Below are 13,163 nucleotides of genomic sequence, written 5' to 3'. Positions count from 1 at the left end.
ATAGTAAGGTATCAAAAACTGTCAAAAAATGTCATAGTACAGTTAGGCATCAAAAGCTGTCAAAAAAATGTCATGTCAAGAAGTTCTTTCATATCAAGACAGAGGCCTCCAGGTAATTCACAAGCACCTTTACATCAACTGTCCAACACAACAACTGTTCAGTAAGGCATCAAAAATGTTCAAAAAATGTGATAGTATAGTAAGGTGTCAAAAACTAGAAAAATGTCAGAGGATGGTAGGGCATCAAAAAAAATGTCATAGTACAGTTATGCATCAAAAACTGTCAAAAAAATATCATAGTATAGTAAGGCGTTAAAACTCAAAAAATGTCATAGTATAGTAAGGCACAAAAACTGTCAAAAAATATCATAGTATAGTAAGGCGTTAAAAACTGTTGAAAAATGTCATTGTATAGTAAGGGGTCAAAAACTTGAAAAATGTTATAGTATAATAAGTTTTCACAAAACCTTACCCTAACCTCTAGCTACAAGGGGGCTTTGGCTAAAAATATTCCCTTTCAAAAATGTCATAGTATAATAAGAAGTTAAAAATGTGAAAATATGTTGTAGTTTAGAAAAATATTCACTTTCATACAATATTAAACAGACTGGGAAAATATTCAGTGTTCAGAAGAATTTATTTGAGTAAGATAATCCTTTATTAGTCCCATGGCATGTAAATTCAGTGTTGCAGCAGCACAAATAGAAAAAGGCATGATATAAAATAACAGTATGAACAGTATAAACAGGATTATGTACACAGTAATAGATTGGATTTCAGTACTGATACTACTAGCAAAATACCAAAGTGAAATGACAAAATTTTACCTATTCCACAAGCACTGTATAGAGGTGTGAATTTGTGTGTTTCTGTGGAAAACAAAGGTAAGATTGCTCCTTTAAGGAAATGTCAGTTTCTGTGATAAACACATGTTCTTGTCTCTGCAGGAGGAGAAGACGACAGCAGCTGAAGACCTGAAATAGATGAAAGAAAACAAAAGTGTTATGAAGCTGTTAATTAGATAAAAGAGCTCCACCATCTAACTGCTGTAAACTGTGTTGGTCTCCTGTTCTTCAAGTAAAAACACTTTGTGTTTCTCTACCATATGTAATGCAGTCATGGGCGCAAGACTAATATGTCTTTATTAAACACCTGTGCTCATAAATACATTAATCCTAATCAGCTCTAATAAGTGTTTCCTTGTGGTCAACTGTCTGTCATTATCTTTGCTGTCATTTGTTAAATGTCCGGAATAAAGTGTCTAACTTTCGAGTTGCACTTCTCTTTTTTGAAACTGATGTTATACACATCATTTTAATGCATTTTATTTTTTAGACCTATTTTTAAACATTTCAAAAATGTTTTTTTTTTTAAGGTTTTATACTTATTTTATGCTTTTAAACTTTTAAAAGGGCTCACACTCATTGTTCAGACATATTTTCAAGGGTTTTTGATTCATTATTAATATTTCATACTTATGTTTTAGTTTTAAATATTAAATATATATAAATATTTTCAAAGGCTTTCTAATTGTTCCTTAGACTTATTGTTTAAGGTTTTGTATTTAACTTTTTATGGGTGTGATGCTTATTTAAATTTGTTTTATATATATTAAAGGTTTTAACTTTATTTATAAAACCAGTTTTTAAGTTTTTTAAAAAATGTTTTATCCTTATTCTTTTTAGACCTATTCCTTTAAGGTTTGAAGTTTAATTTTGAATGATTTTATACTTACTTTTTACACCTATTTATTTAAGGTGTTAAATATATTTTTTAAAGGTTTTATATTTCTTTTTAAACATATTTTTAAAGGTTTAATTATATACTTAATATATTTAATTAAGACTTTTATTGACATTTTTGAAGGTTTTATTCTTAATATTAAATAAATAAAATAATCTTAATATTTAAAGGCTTTCAATTTATTATTTAAGTTTTTTAAAACCTATTTCTATCCTATTTTAGGTTTCATATTTTCTTTATATTTTGCAGCTACATTGTTGAAAAATACTAATTAATACTGATTAAAACTGATCAGTTACAGCAGCGTTAATTTATTGCTATTTGTTCCAGACAAGAGGTTTTAAAGTGTCAAACTGCAGCTAAGATAATGACAGACTGAAAAGAATAAACTAACACTGACCTTCTGGAAATGTCTTGATATCTGTCTCTTCTCTCTGGTTGAAGTTTGAATCCTGTGGAGAAAAACACAACAAACATTAATATAAAGATGGGACTTTAAACACAAAAATAAAAGCACAGAGTTTGGGGCTATTGAACGTTAAACTATCAAAAGATAGTGAAGTAAAAGACACAAAATCTACAAAGAAACCAGAGTGTGGACTAACTGGTTCTGGGCTAATCAGAACTAGTCCAAGAGTTAAATTTGCTTTCTACACAAAGACAGAAGAAGCTGCTCTGACTGGAGAACTGACTCCACTAGCTCCTGATATTCACACAACAGCAGCGGATGGAAGTTTTCTTGTCCAGTTAGTTGAAATTTGAACTAAATTTGGTGACATTTGATAGAAGCCAAAATGAAGCAAATTGACAGTTTCTAGTGTAACACTGAATTGAGTAATTTATTATTTTTTTTATGATTTTCTGTATCAATGAGAAAGAGAGAGTGAGGGAAAGACAGGGAAAAAGAGAAAGAGGCAAAGGGAGAGAGGGAGCGACAGAGAGAATGTGACACAGAGAAAGTGCGAGAGAGGGGGAGACAGAGAGAGAAAGCATGAGAATGAGTAAAAGAGAGAAGGAAGCAGAGAGAGGGGGAAGGAGACAGACAGAATTGGAGAGAAAGAGTAAAGTTGGGTACACACAAAAAGATAATCTGGCCAATTATTGTCCCAAATCCCCTCCTCCTGATCAAAGTCAGCAAAGGCCCAATTATTGGTTGGTTCTAACGATTATCTGGCTGGATTCTACAAAGACTCTCTGATCATGGATGACGTCTCTGTAATCGTGGACAAAGTGGTGACACCCGGAGGAAATAAAAAGAGAAACGTGCAAAGGAAAATGATTAATACACTATGACCTATTCCTCATTAACAGTTGAACCCAAAAACATAAATATTCATCATGACACCTGAACCAGAACATTTTCCAAACATTAGAGGAGTGTCCCAGAAAATGGGCTGTTCACTGTCACATATAACAAAAAAAGCATCACACCTTTAAGAATCAATAACAATAAATAAATAAAAATTAACTAAAATGATTATCCTAAATCTTAAATTTCTATATTACTTATCTTTCAACTAATCACTGGAGGAATTATGTATATTACTGTGAAATGCATAATAAAACCCTCACTTAAGTTCATTTTTGAAAGCAGGGTTTTAACTTGTGGTATTCTTAATTATATTTATATTTATATTTATATTTATATAGAACATTGTTACTAACATTAATAACTCTGCTCACCAATACATTTTTTTTCAGACTGGGTAAGTCTTTAGGACACATACCTGTTTGGTTTGTAAGGTGAGAGCTGGTGTTTCTGTCCAGGCTGCAGCAGCTGAATGAGTAAACCTGGAAAACACAAGTACAACAGTCGAAAAACAAATAACCTCATTAATAAAGAATAGTTTACCTCCAAAACTTGAACAGTGTAAAAGAATACAACACTGAAAACTTAACACTAGACCCTTGACAATCACACTTTGAGTTTTGAGGCTAATAAATTAATTCTGTTACTAGAATATGACTTTATTGATTTTTAAAATAGTGTTTTATAACGATTTCTAACAGTAATTTCAGCTCATACATTGTGACCGATCTTGAGGCTTAAAACTGGTGGTGGACGAGCACAGAGTTAAAATCAAGTTTTCAAGCTTGTATATAACTCAAAATTGAGCTCAATAAAGTCTTACGTCACCACAAACAAATTTCTAATCAATAATATACACAACAGGGCAACACCGGATGGCTATGGATAGATTACTACCACAAAGCTACAAAGATACAAAAGATAGAGGCAAACAACTGAGTTGCAAAACGATCACAAAGAGATGCTTAACTGCCACACTGAAACACAAAATGGTCACAAAGAAACATATAATGGCCAGGAATAGACACACAACTACAAAGACACAACATGATGCAAAACATAAGTAGAGGTAAAACAGCCAGCTAGAGACGCAAAACAATCCAATACCACCACACATAATGCTAATGCTAACGCTAGCCAGTAATGCTAACGCTATTTGATAACGTTAATGCTAACGCTAGCTGCTAACAGTTTGCCTCACCTTTGCACAACAGGTATGTTTAGTGTCCACTCTCACTCGTGTTCGACGAAAACGCAGCCCCAGAGACAGTTTTAGCATCCAGACCTTTTTGGTAACGATGTTTTCTCACAGTACTGGCAAACAGAAGACAGTGCTTCACACTTGGTTTAAATCTGTTTTCCACTTCGTTTCTCCGCCTCTCTGCGCTCCTCCCCTAACGTCATAGCCAATGACAAGACACGTCGTGGCCATGACGACATACGTCAGCTAACATTGGCAGAAAAACACTGAATGGCCGGCCGATCCTGGTCCACCTAGCAACCGCCTCTGATTGGTCTTAAAATAGATCATCACAGCACAAAATATTAGAATATAGTAGAATATAACTGAGAGCCTGACTTCATGGTTTTACAGCAGTCCGTGGTCTATGTGTTGTATGTAAATACAGTTACACCAGATTTCAGTTTTGTTATCTATTTTGTTATATAAATGACCCACAGTTGAAGGTCATACATCTACCACTTGCCATGAAGCTTTACTGTCAGTCATTATTATGGGACAGGAATTATGTTACATTTCTCATTTTAGAAAGTCAGATTAATCCAGGAGCAATGTCTAGGCAAAGTTTCTATGTCAGCATTGAGACAGAATGTATAGAACTGAATGAGAAGTATTGTCACGGGTCAGAAAACAAGTTGTAATAGAAGTACTGAGTCTTTGTTCTTTATTGTTATACACATGCTGCTATACACGAGGAAAGACAGGTATTGATTTTACAGAGAGCCACAAACCACCTACTGTGGAGTTATCCTGGATACCAGGTCAATAGTGGTCAGAACAAGAACAGGAAGGCACAGTGTCAAGTTGAAATGGCACAGAAGAGAGAGAGGGGAGAAAGACAAAATAACCACATTACTTAAAAGCCATGAGAGGTTTAAGCGTCTACAAATTCACATGCAAATGCTAGCCCAATTATTAAAATGCAACGTTTGCGTCTATTGCATTGGATGTTTTCCTTCTAGTCAAACATACATTAAGAGAATTCACTTGAACCTAAATACTAAGATTAAATGCATAATTGATAAATGGTCCTAACAATAAATGAACAGTTCAATTTAATATTGCTCGATAACATGATACATTTTTCCAGTAGCATGAAGTTTGCGATAGAAAAAAAGGCTCTGTACATCAGCATCAAAAATCCTGTCTATGGGCTGAAAACTGTTGTATATTGTAGCGTTTAGAGGAACACTAAAGTCCAATGCAACAAGCAGGCAGCCATATCAATTCAAGGCACATAGATCTATATGCATGGCGCTACACATACAGGACCAAGGTAAGTAAAGGCGTTGCAGCCACACAAACACCTGACCCTCTTTTTTGCGGCTACGTCACATAAGCAGACACCGGCATTGCCACAAAAAAAGACTGTACAGAGATCTGCCACATCTACGACAAGCACGCTTATTGTGCCATACTGAGTCAGCATACATGTAGCTGGAGCATCTATACTTGTTGCAGGCTTTAAACTATCTTTGAGTTCAGCTGTTAGGATGTGAATTTGTAGCTCTTATTGATTATCAAAGTCTTAAATAATGTGCATGTTAACATTACTTCAATATCAGGATTTTCTATATATAATATCCAAGTATACAATTTTGGAAGTAACTACACAGGATTCTAGTATAGTTATGATACATAGATATCACATCATTTGAAATAATAAAAAAACTGACAAGTAGATGTAAGACTGCAGACAACTGAGACTAATCTCATCATTAACTCTTGCTACAAGGAATGGATTATAAATGAGTGCAAAATCACTTCAAATGGACACACAAATTACACCATTAATATGTTTTCAAATTTCTGCTCATAACCCAAAATGCTCAACCTGACTGGAAAAACAAGTTCTTGAGTTATTAAAGGAAAATGCTTGGATTTTTGAACCTAAGCCTTATTTTCCACGTGTGTTTAGATGTAAATGATTGATAGGGACAAAAATCTTTGCAATTAATCCACTATTGAGCAAGAACGATATATAATCTGTGAAATGGTGCTGCAATGTAATCAAGCTGGGTATTTGTCCATGTCAAAGTACATCTAGCTAAAGCTTTTGTTTTTGCCACTGACAGGCTCATGTTGTTATTGTAAGTGTCATTATGGATAGGATTTCAATAGGATTTCTTCTTTTTATTAAAGAGTAAGATCCATTTGTTTAACCAGAAACATTGCTACATATTGCTACCGGACTCCACTGACAAAAAGTTATTTTACCTTGCAAAATACAGGAGTTGCGAGAGTTACTGTGTGACTTTCAGATGCTTTAAGATCCTTTACTTAAGAAAAAATGCAAAACAAACAAAACAGAAAAAAACAAACACACAGATTGAGGCAGCAGTAGCGGAGCAACTTCCATGTTCTGCAAGGTAGAATTCCTTCCTGTGTTTGTCAAAGGAGTCTGGTTGCATTGAACATAGCGAATAAACGTCAGTTTCTGATTAAACAGGGATCTTAACTGCAACAAAAAAATGTGTCTTTGTAGGAATCCCATCCATAATGTTGGCAGACACTTAAAATAACAATCTGAGCCTGTCAGTGGGAAAAACAAGCACTTTAGTGGACATACTTTGACACTAACAAATACTCAGTTGCTCTTTCTCAATACTGCACTGATTCCAAAGATTTTTGTTCCTATCAATCATTTACACACAAATTCACAGGAGAGTAAGGCTCAGATTTTCCTCACTCATCCTTTACGTATTTCACTGATGAATACGATATCTAAACAAACAAATAAACTGTATTTAGAAATTCTTCTGAATTTAGTGTCAAGCAATCCATACAGAGTTAATTTAAAGTAAGTGTGCTTAAAAGCACCACCATGACAGGTAGTGAAATATCTCTGGAATCCACTTTACTAGACCACAACTCTCGCCAAGACACACAACTGAACACCATCTGACAGTTAATGAAATGTTTTCAAAGCCAGGGAGACAATTTCTTTTTTAAACATCAGTCAAAGTCTTTGTGAGACCATCTTTGCATGAGTCAAATTTCTTTTCTAATGTCAGAGACATTGATGGGATTAACAGCCCCCTCCCTCATCCCTGTGAACCTCCTTCCAGGGCCTTTGTTGACTCTGATCACAGAAGCAGAAGATAGGGCTTGGGGGGTAAAAAGAAAAGAGGGACCAGATGATATTTGTAAAGCGTAAATCTGTTCTGATGTTATGGGAGGGAAAAGAGGGATCAGAGTCAGGGGTTGAGATGCTCATCTTCCATGTGAAGGCTGCTTGTGGGACACAGGAGAGGCTGGCTGGAGCAGTTTGTGCTCTGACTTTTCAGGCTTTCTGTTGACTCTGATGACCCTGGAGAGCAGGAAGCATCAGATAAGCAACATGGCTCAAAGTGAAGTCTCCAGTTAGACACAAACAATACTTATTATTCATTATGATAAGACCTTGTATACATTACAAACTTGTATTTCATAGGAAATTCACTGGATAAAACCCTGCTGGATCTTTTTTTTGGGCTGCAATTGCTAACAGTACTCATGGAGAACAGGATTCAGTGAGAGCAGTAGAGCTCATACACAGAGAAGCAGAGCAGACAGGAAAGCCTACATACCACAGTTATTCGTCCATACCAATAGAGCAGGAATCAGGACCTAGAGCTGCCCAAAGTGAGGCAGTACGAAGGGATAAGATGACAGGGAACAGGACAGGAGTGTTAGGAAAGAGAGAGAAGCACAAAAGCACTCAGGTTAGATGCAAAGCACAGGGAATTTCAGCCTTAAAGTCTTGGGTTGAAGAGCAGAGACATTAGGCTAGAATACCAGAACGAAGTTTTTTCAACTGGAAGAGAGTCAGAAATAACCAAGAACCAGATGATTTTAAGAGCTGCAGTTGGTGCTCCATCAGCTAATATGCTCTAAGCTGTCATCAGAAAGTACAGGTCTATTCTGTAAATGGCTTAATGCAAGATATTACATACACTGTACAATTTCCACTTCTTTCCCTGTCTTTCATTTCTCTCCTATTTTTAAGGGCTTTAAGATTTTTATATTATATTTCTTTCTTTGTTCCTGACAGGAGTTTCTTACCGGGCAGAGAGAGGTCACCCGGGGGGTCACTCTCGGTTTTGGTCAAGCTGCTGTGTTCACTGATGCAGTCCTGCAGGATGTCTCCTCCAGCATGCATCCTGTCCTCTGGATCACCCAGGAGAGTGAAAAGAGCAAAAGTGTCAACACTCAAACACAACTGTTTATCAAGCGCCAAAAAAGAAAACTCACCATCATCTGGAGACAGGGACTCTGCCACATCCTCTGTTGCTGTGGCCTGCAAGAAGAAGAAAGATTTTTGTCTTTTTTTTGTCTGCAGCAAAGTTTAAAAGTTTAAAGTTCAGGCAGTGGTGCGTTGGCTTACGTCTGTGGGGGCGGGGCTGCTGGACAGCAGTGTGTGTGGCTGAGCGTCAGACATCTCAGACAGTTTCTCCTCATCCTCCTCCTGGATGGGAGAGGATGGAGACCTAAGGGTGCTGGAGAGGGGGAGAAGGCAAAACATTAATGAATAAAACTAGAGGAGGTAACTCGAACAATCACAATTAGCTATGAGAACAGATTTTCACATTACTACTTTCAAAATAAATGATGATGGCCTCCACATGTTGTAGCCTTTGGAGTAAATAAAAAACTAAAATAATCAGCTTCAGGCCAGTAGCATATAGAGGCCACATTCTATAATTATGTAATGATTTAACTGTTCTTTATGGAAAAATTATTAGAGAAAAATAACTAAACACCATATCTTTGTTTGAAGGGGTTGGAGTGTAAATCTGAATACTAGAGTTTTTGACTAATGTAACACATCAAAACATATTACATAATTTCCTGTCCTAACCTCATTACTTATAGTAATATTTTTATGTACATGTAAACATCCCCATAATAGGATTACCTGTCAGGTGACTTGCTGACTTTGCTTTTCTGCAGACTCCCATCACTTAAATGCTCTGGGGAGCTCAACTGTCTGCTGTCACCACCCAGACCCCCTGAGAAGTTGATTTCATCGTACAGGGGGGCAGACGGGATGGCGGGAGACACCGACCGCAGACCGTTCAGAGCCTCTAACAGCGAGATGGGCTCAAAGCCGGGAGGAACCGAGTCTGTGCTCTGCAAAGAGACGTAAACATGGAGTGGTGGTGACAATGCATCCTTACTAAACACTGAATGTGTTTAGAAGATAAAAATCTGTTATGCAGCTGTAATTCATGCCCAGTTTCCACTTGATATTGCTGTACTTCTTAGCCAATTTTAGCTGACTATACATAGATGTGCATGAGACTTACTGAGTGCTCATCATGGTCCATAGTCTGAGCCAGAACAGGGCTGAAGGACACAGGAGAAAGAGCTCCAGGCTTTTTCCTCACAGCTCTGATCTGCAGGAGGCTCTGAAAGCTGTGCAGAGGAATATCAGGTTTAATTAAACACAGCGATAATGCTATTTCATTGTGTTCAACTTTGACATTGTGTTATAAACAACATAAAAAACAGAACTTTATCAAAATAACAAAACACTTCTTACGCAGCCTGCAGATTGGACAATTGTTGGCCTGGTAACGAAGAGTGTCTGCACAGGAGTTGCAGAGACACAGATGTCTGCAGGGCAGGATGAGTGTGTCTCGCAGGTCTGACAGACAGACAACACATTCATTGCTGTTGTCACTGTTCTCATCATCTGATGGCTGGAAAAAGAAAAATTTGAATCGTAAGTCATATAAATAAAATACATCTCAACATTTACAGCACTGAGATTCAAGTATAAGGTAAGACGTCCGCTGGAACCTTGGTTTCTTGGTTGTTTTTGTTCTCAATCCCATAGATCTCCTGTAAGAGGTAGCTCACACGGTCCACCTAAAAAAATACAGAAACAGATAACTGACATTCGTGTTTCAGAAAATCATGTCCACAATAAGGTCCAAAATGGTCAGAAAGCAAATTATTACTATTATAATAATTATATTCTCTCCACTGCCTAGTTTAGAGAGAGATGAAAGTACTATAATATACTTTGAAAAAGTCTGTTTGAACATCTGCTTGAGAAAATCACTGTAATATTTCATCAAAAGACAGATTAAAGAACTCAAAAAATCAGAGATTCTGTGTAAAATTTCCTTGATCTTGGTGTAATCTAAATTTACATTCAACTTCTACTTAAGAGATCTACGTTATTGCCAGACTCCCCCAGGGTCTCGGCACCAGATTTTTGTGGCGTGTATGTCTTTGAAAAGCTGCAAACCGATATAAGGATCAAAACAGAATGCAGCTGGAAAACTAAAAATAGTTATATTTATTTTGCTCTGTCTTTAACATTCATCCTTCACCTGCCCTGCCCTGCCCTGCATTAACAACATGCTGTGCTTCATAAATTACTGCATGTACTGCTATGTGATAAAAATAAAATCTAAAGCAGAATATTTATGATATATGAGATGATCAGATCATCATATAAACTTACAATTTGTTTCTGCTTCAAAGGCTTGACTGAGAAACTGCCATCAACATGCTGGAGGTGAAGGGAAAAAAACATGTTTAAGCACATAAAAAAGATGGTTCTATACTAATTCAAATGATTTTCTCTGATGTGGATGCATACTTACTCTTCAAAGGCTGCCAAAAGTACATGAGCATGTCCAAGGCAATCTTGAAAAAAAACAAAAAAAAACAAACAATATCCTGGTTAATACAAATCTTGACTATTTGCCACAAACACTCACAAAAACTCTGTCACAACAGATATAGAATATATTCTCACGATTTATGTGCAGCCTTAGTAACCTACCATCTCCTTCATCAACCACAGCCTGGATAACCATGGGAACACTCCTCGATCAAGGTCAAAGTTCAGCTTGAAGGGAAAAGATGCATATATTTTAATTTCAGTGAAGTGCAGTTGTAAACAGAGGTGGTACTGTCAGAGTATCCATGTGTGTAATAAGTCGAATATTATGTTGATACACTGATGTAGACGTTTGGCAAAAGATGTACCCTTTAAGTGTATGTAGAAGATATTAACTGACATAAATCAATTTGTTTTGTGACGTGTGATGAAATAAACTCCACTAACAGCTGCAGGTACTTACATCTTCCTCTTTCCACTCACTGAAATCTATTTTGAAAGATGGCATGGAGAACTGTTGGCTCACTCCTCGCTTGTAATGCACAGTTTCAGAGGCCATTGATGGATCCTTTGGGCTATACCTAAATACAGTATATTAAAGAGAAAAATGGCCAATGTGCAAGAAGATGAAAGAGTCCTGGCACTTGATACTAGTCTGTCACTCCAGTACACATGATTTTCCTGAGAGAACAGCAAAAGCTGACATTTAGACATCTATAGGTGTGGAAAACCTCCACGGGAGCTGTCACCTTCTAAGTAATTAATAAATTAATTAATGTCTCTAGACAAAATGAAAAACTGAAAACTGAAAAGCTTAGTACAACAGTAGCAATATCTGATCTTTTTGATTGCAGAACATGAAATCATCACTCAGTCTCATCATAAAACAATAACTTCAGTACGAAGTGTTACTTTCATCTTCTTCTAAGTCTTATCTGCAGTATCCATGGCGACTGGTGGTTGCTAAGGACCCACCGTCTCTATTCTAGTCTTTGTGCTCCAAGGCTTGAATCTCACTACATAAAAAAACAGTTTAAAATGTCTCTGACACAGTGTTTCACACTGAAATGAAGCTGCAGCGTCAATTAAATTAATTTGCTTTACATAATTAAAATTTTAACAACTAATCATCTCAGACAAATACATTTCCCATGTTTGTTTAATTCATAGCTGGATTTAAATGTGATATTTAGATTCAATAAATAAGAAAACAGATAAGATTCTGTTTAATTTTTAAGTAGATGTTTATCCTTGGCGCTACAAATATCTAAAGCTTCCTCAGATATAATTCCATAAAAAGAGGTTAAACTTAAATCACTTTAAACTGCGCAGCAAATTAAAATAAATGAGAATCTTACACTGCCATTCCATTGGAAACTCCTCAAATGCCTGGCAGTAGAGGGTGATGGCCACCCGAGCATCAGCATCAAAGGTGAACTCCACACCATATTGAACCTTTGGTTTTCCACCCTCCTCCACCGGTGTGTCAGAGTCATCTTTATACCTAGAATGAAGAGGTCTAACAAGCTTTAGAGTGGCACATTGGAAACAGTTCTTTAATCTCACTGTGATCATACTGCCTCGCTATTTTTACCTGACCAACGCAAAGAGTCCTTTCTGATGTTGACCAGACTCCTCAGGGTTTTCACTGGCTCATGGGGGGCAGGTGTCACATATGGAAACTAATGAATAATGACAGCAATATAAATGATGATATGTGATACAAAATCATGGACATTGTTTGATCCCTTTTCTGACAATAAATGTAGAACTATGTCATAGTGGCGTTAGAGCTGTGGAAAATATACAGTACTGAATTCTCAGATGATTAAAACAACTGGGTTGAAAAAAAAAACAAACATCCATCTTCACCTGCACTGGCCTATTTCCAAGAAAATTCAGGTCCATGTTTTCTCCAAAGAGGTATCCCTCTGGATGCGGTGTGTCGAATTTTTCTCCTCCCATGAAGAAGTGGCTGGCAAAATAATTCCCTGAGAATGAGAGAAAAAGAAATGAATATATAATAAAGGCAGTGCAAGCATGGCATTACTAATATTCTTTCTCATTCTTTTTTAATACATTTTCTTAAAAAGGGACCTCTCGGTCAATGTAAACATGAAGTTACTTCGAATAACCTGTCTGTAAAAAATAAACAGATTTAGCTGCACAATGTAAAAAAGGTTCATAAAGACTGCTTCATTGTCAAAAGGGGATCAGTACATAAAACTGAGGTACAAACCCATGAGCATAAT

At 36.5% G+C, this 13,163-nt stretch overlaps 1 pseudogene; it reads right to left on the bottom strand.

Moving 5' to 3' along the window:
* Positions 1-4,942: 4,942 nt before the first annotated feature.
* Positions 4,943-12,507, bottom strand: LOC108874828 (probable E3 ubiquitin-protein ligase MGRN1; annotated as a pseudogene).
* Between the last annotated feature and the right edge of the window lie 656 nt (positions 12,508-13,163).

The sequence above is a fragment of the Lates calcarifer genome, unplaced genomic scaffold, assembly GCF_001640805.2.
Source record: "Lates calcarifer isolate ASB-BC8 unplaced genomic scaffold, TLL_Latcal_v3 _unitig_562_quiver_2306, whole genome shotgun sequence".
NCBI lineage: Eukaryota > Metazoa > Chordata > Actinopteri > Centropomidae > Lates > Lates calcarifer.
Note: the sequence above shows the minus strand (reverse complement) of the source record. Positions and strands in the feature narration are given on the sequence as shown.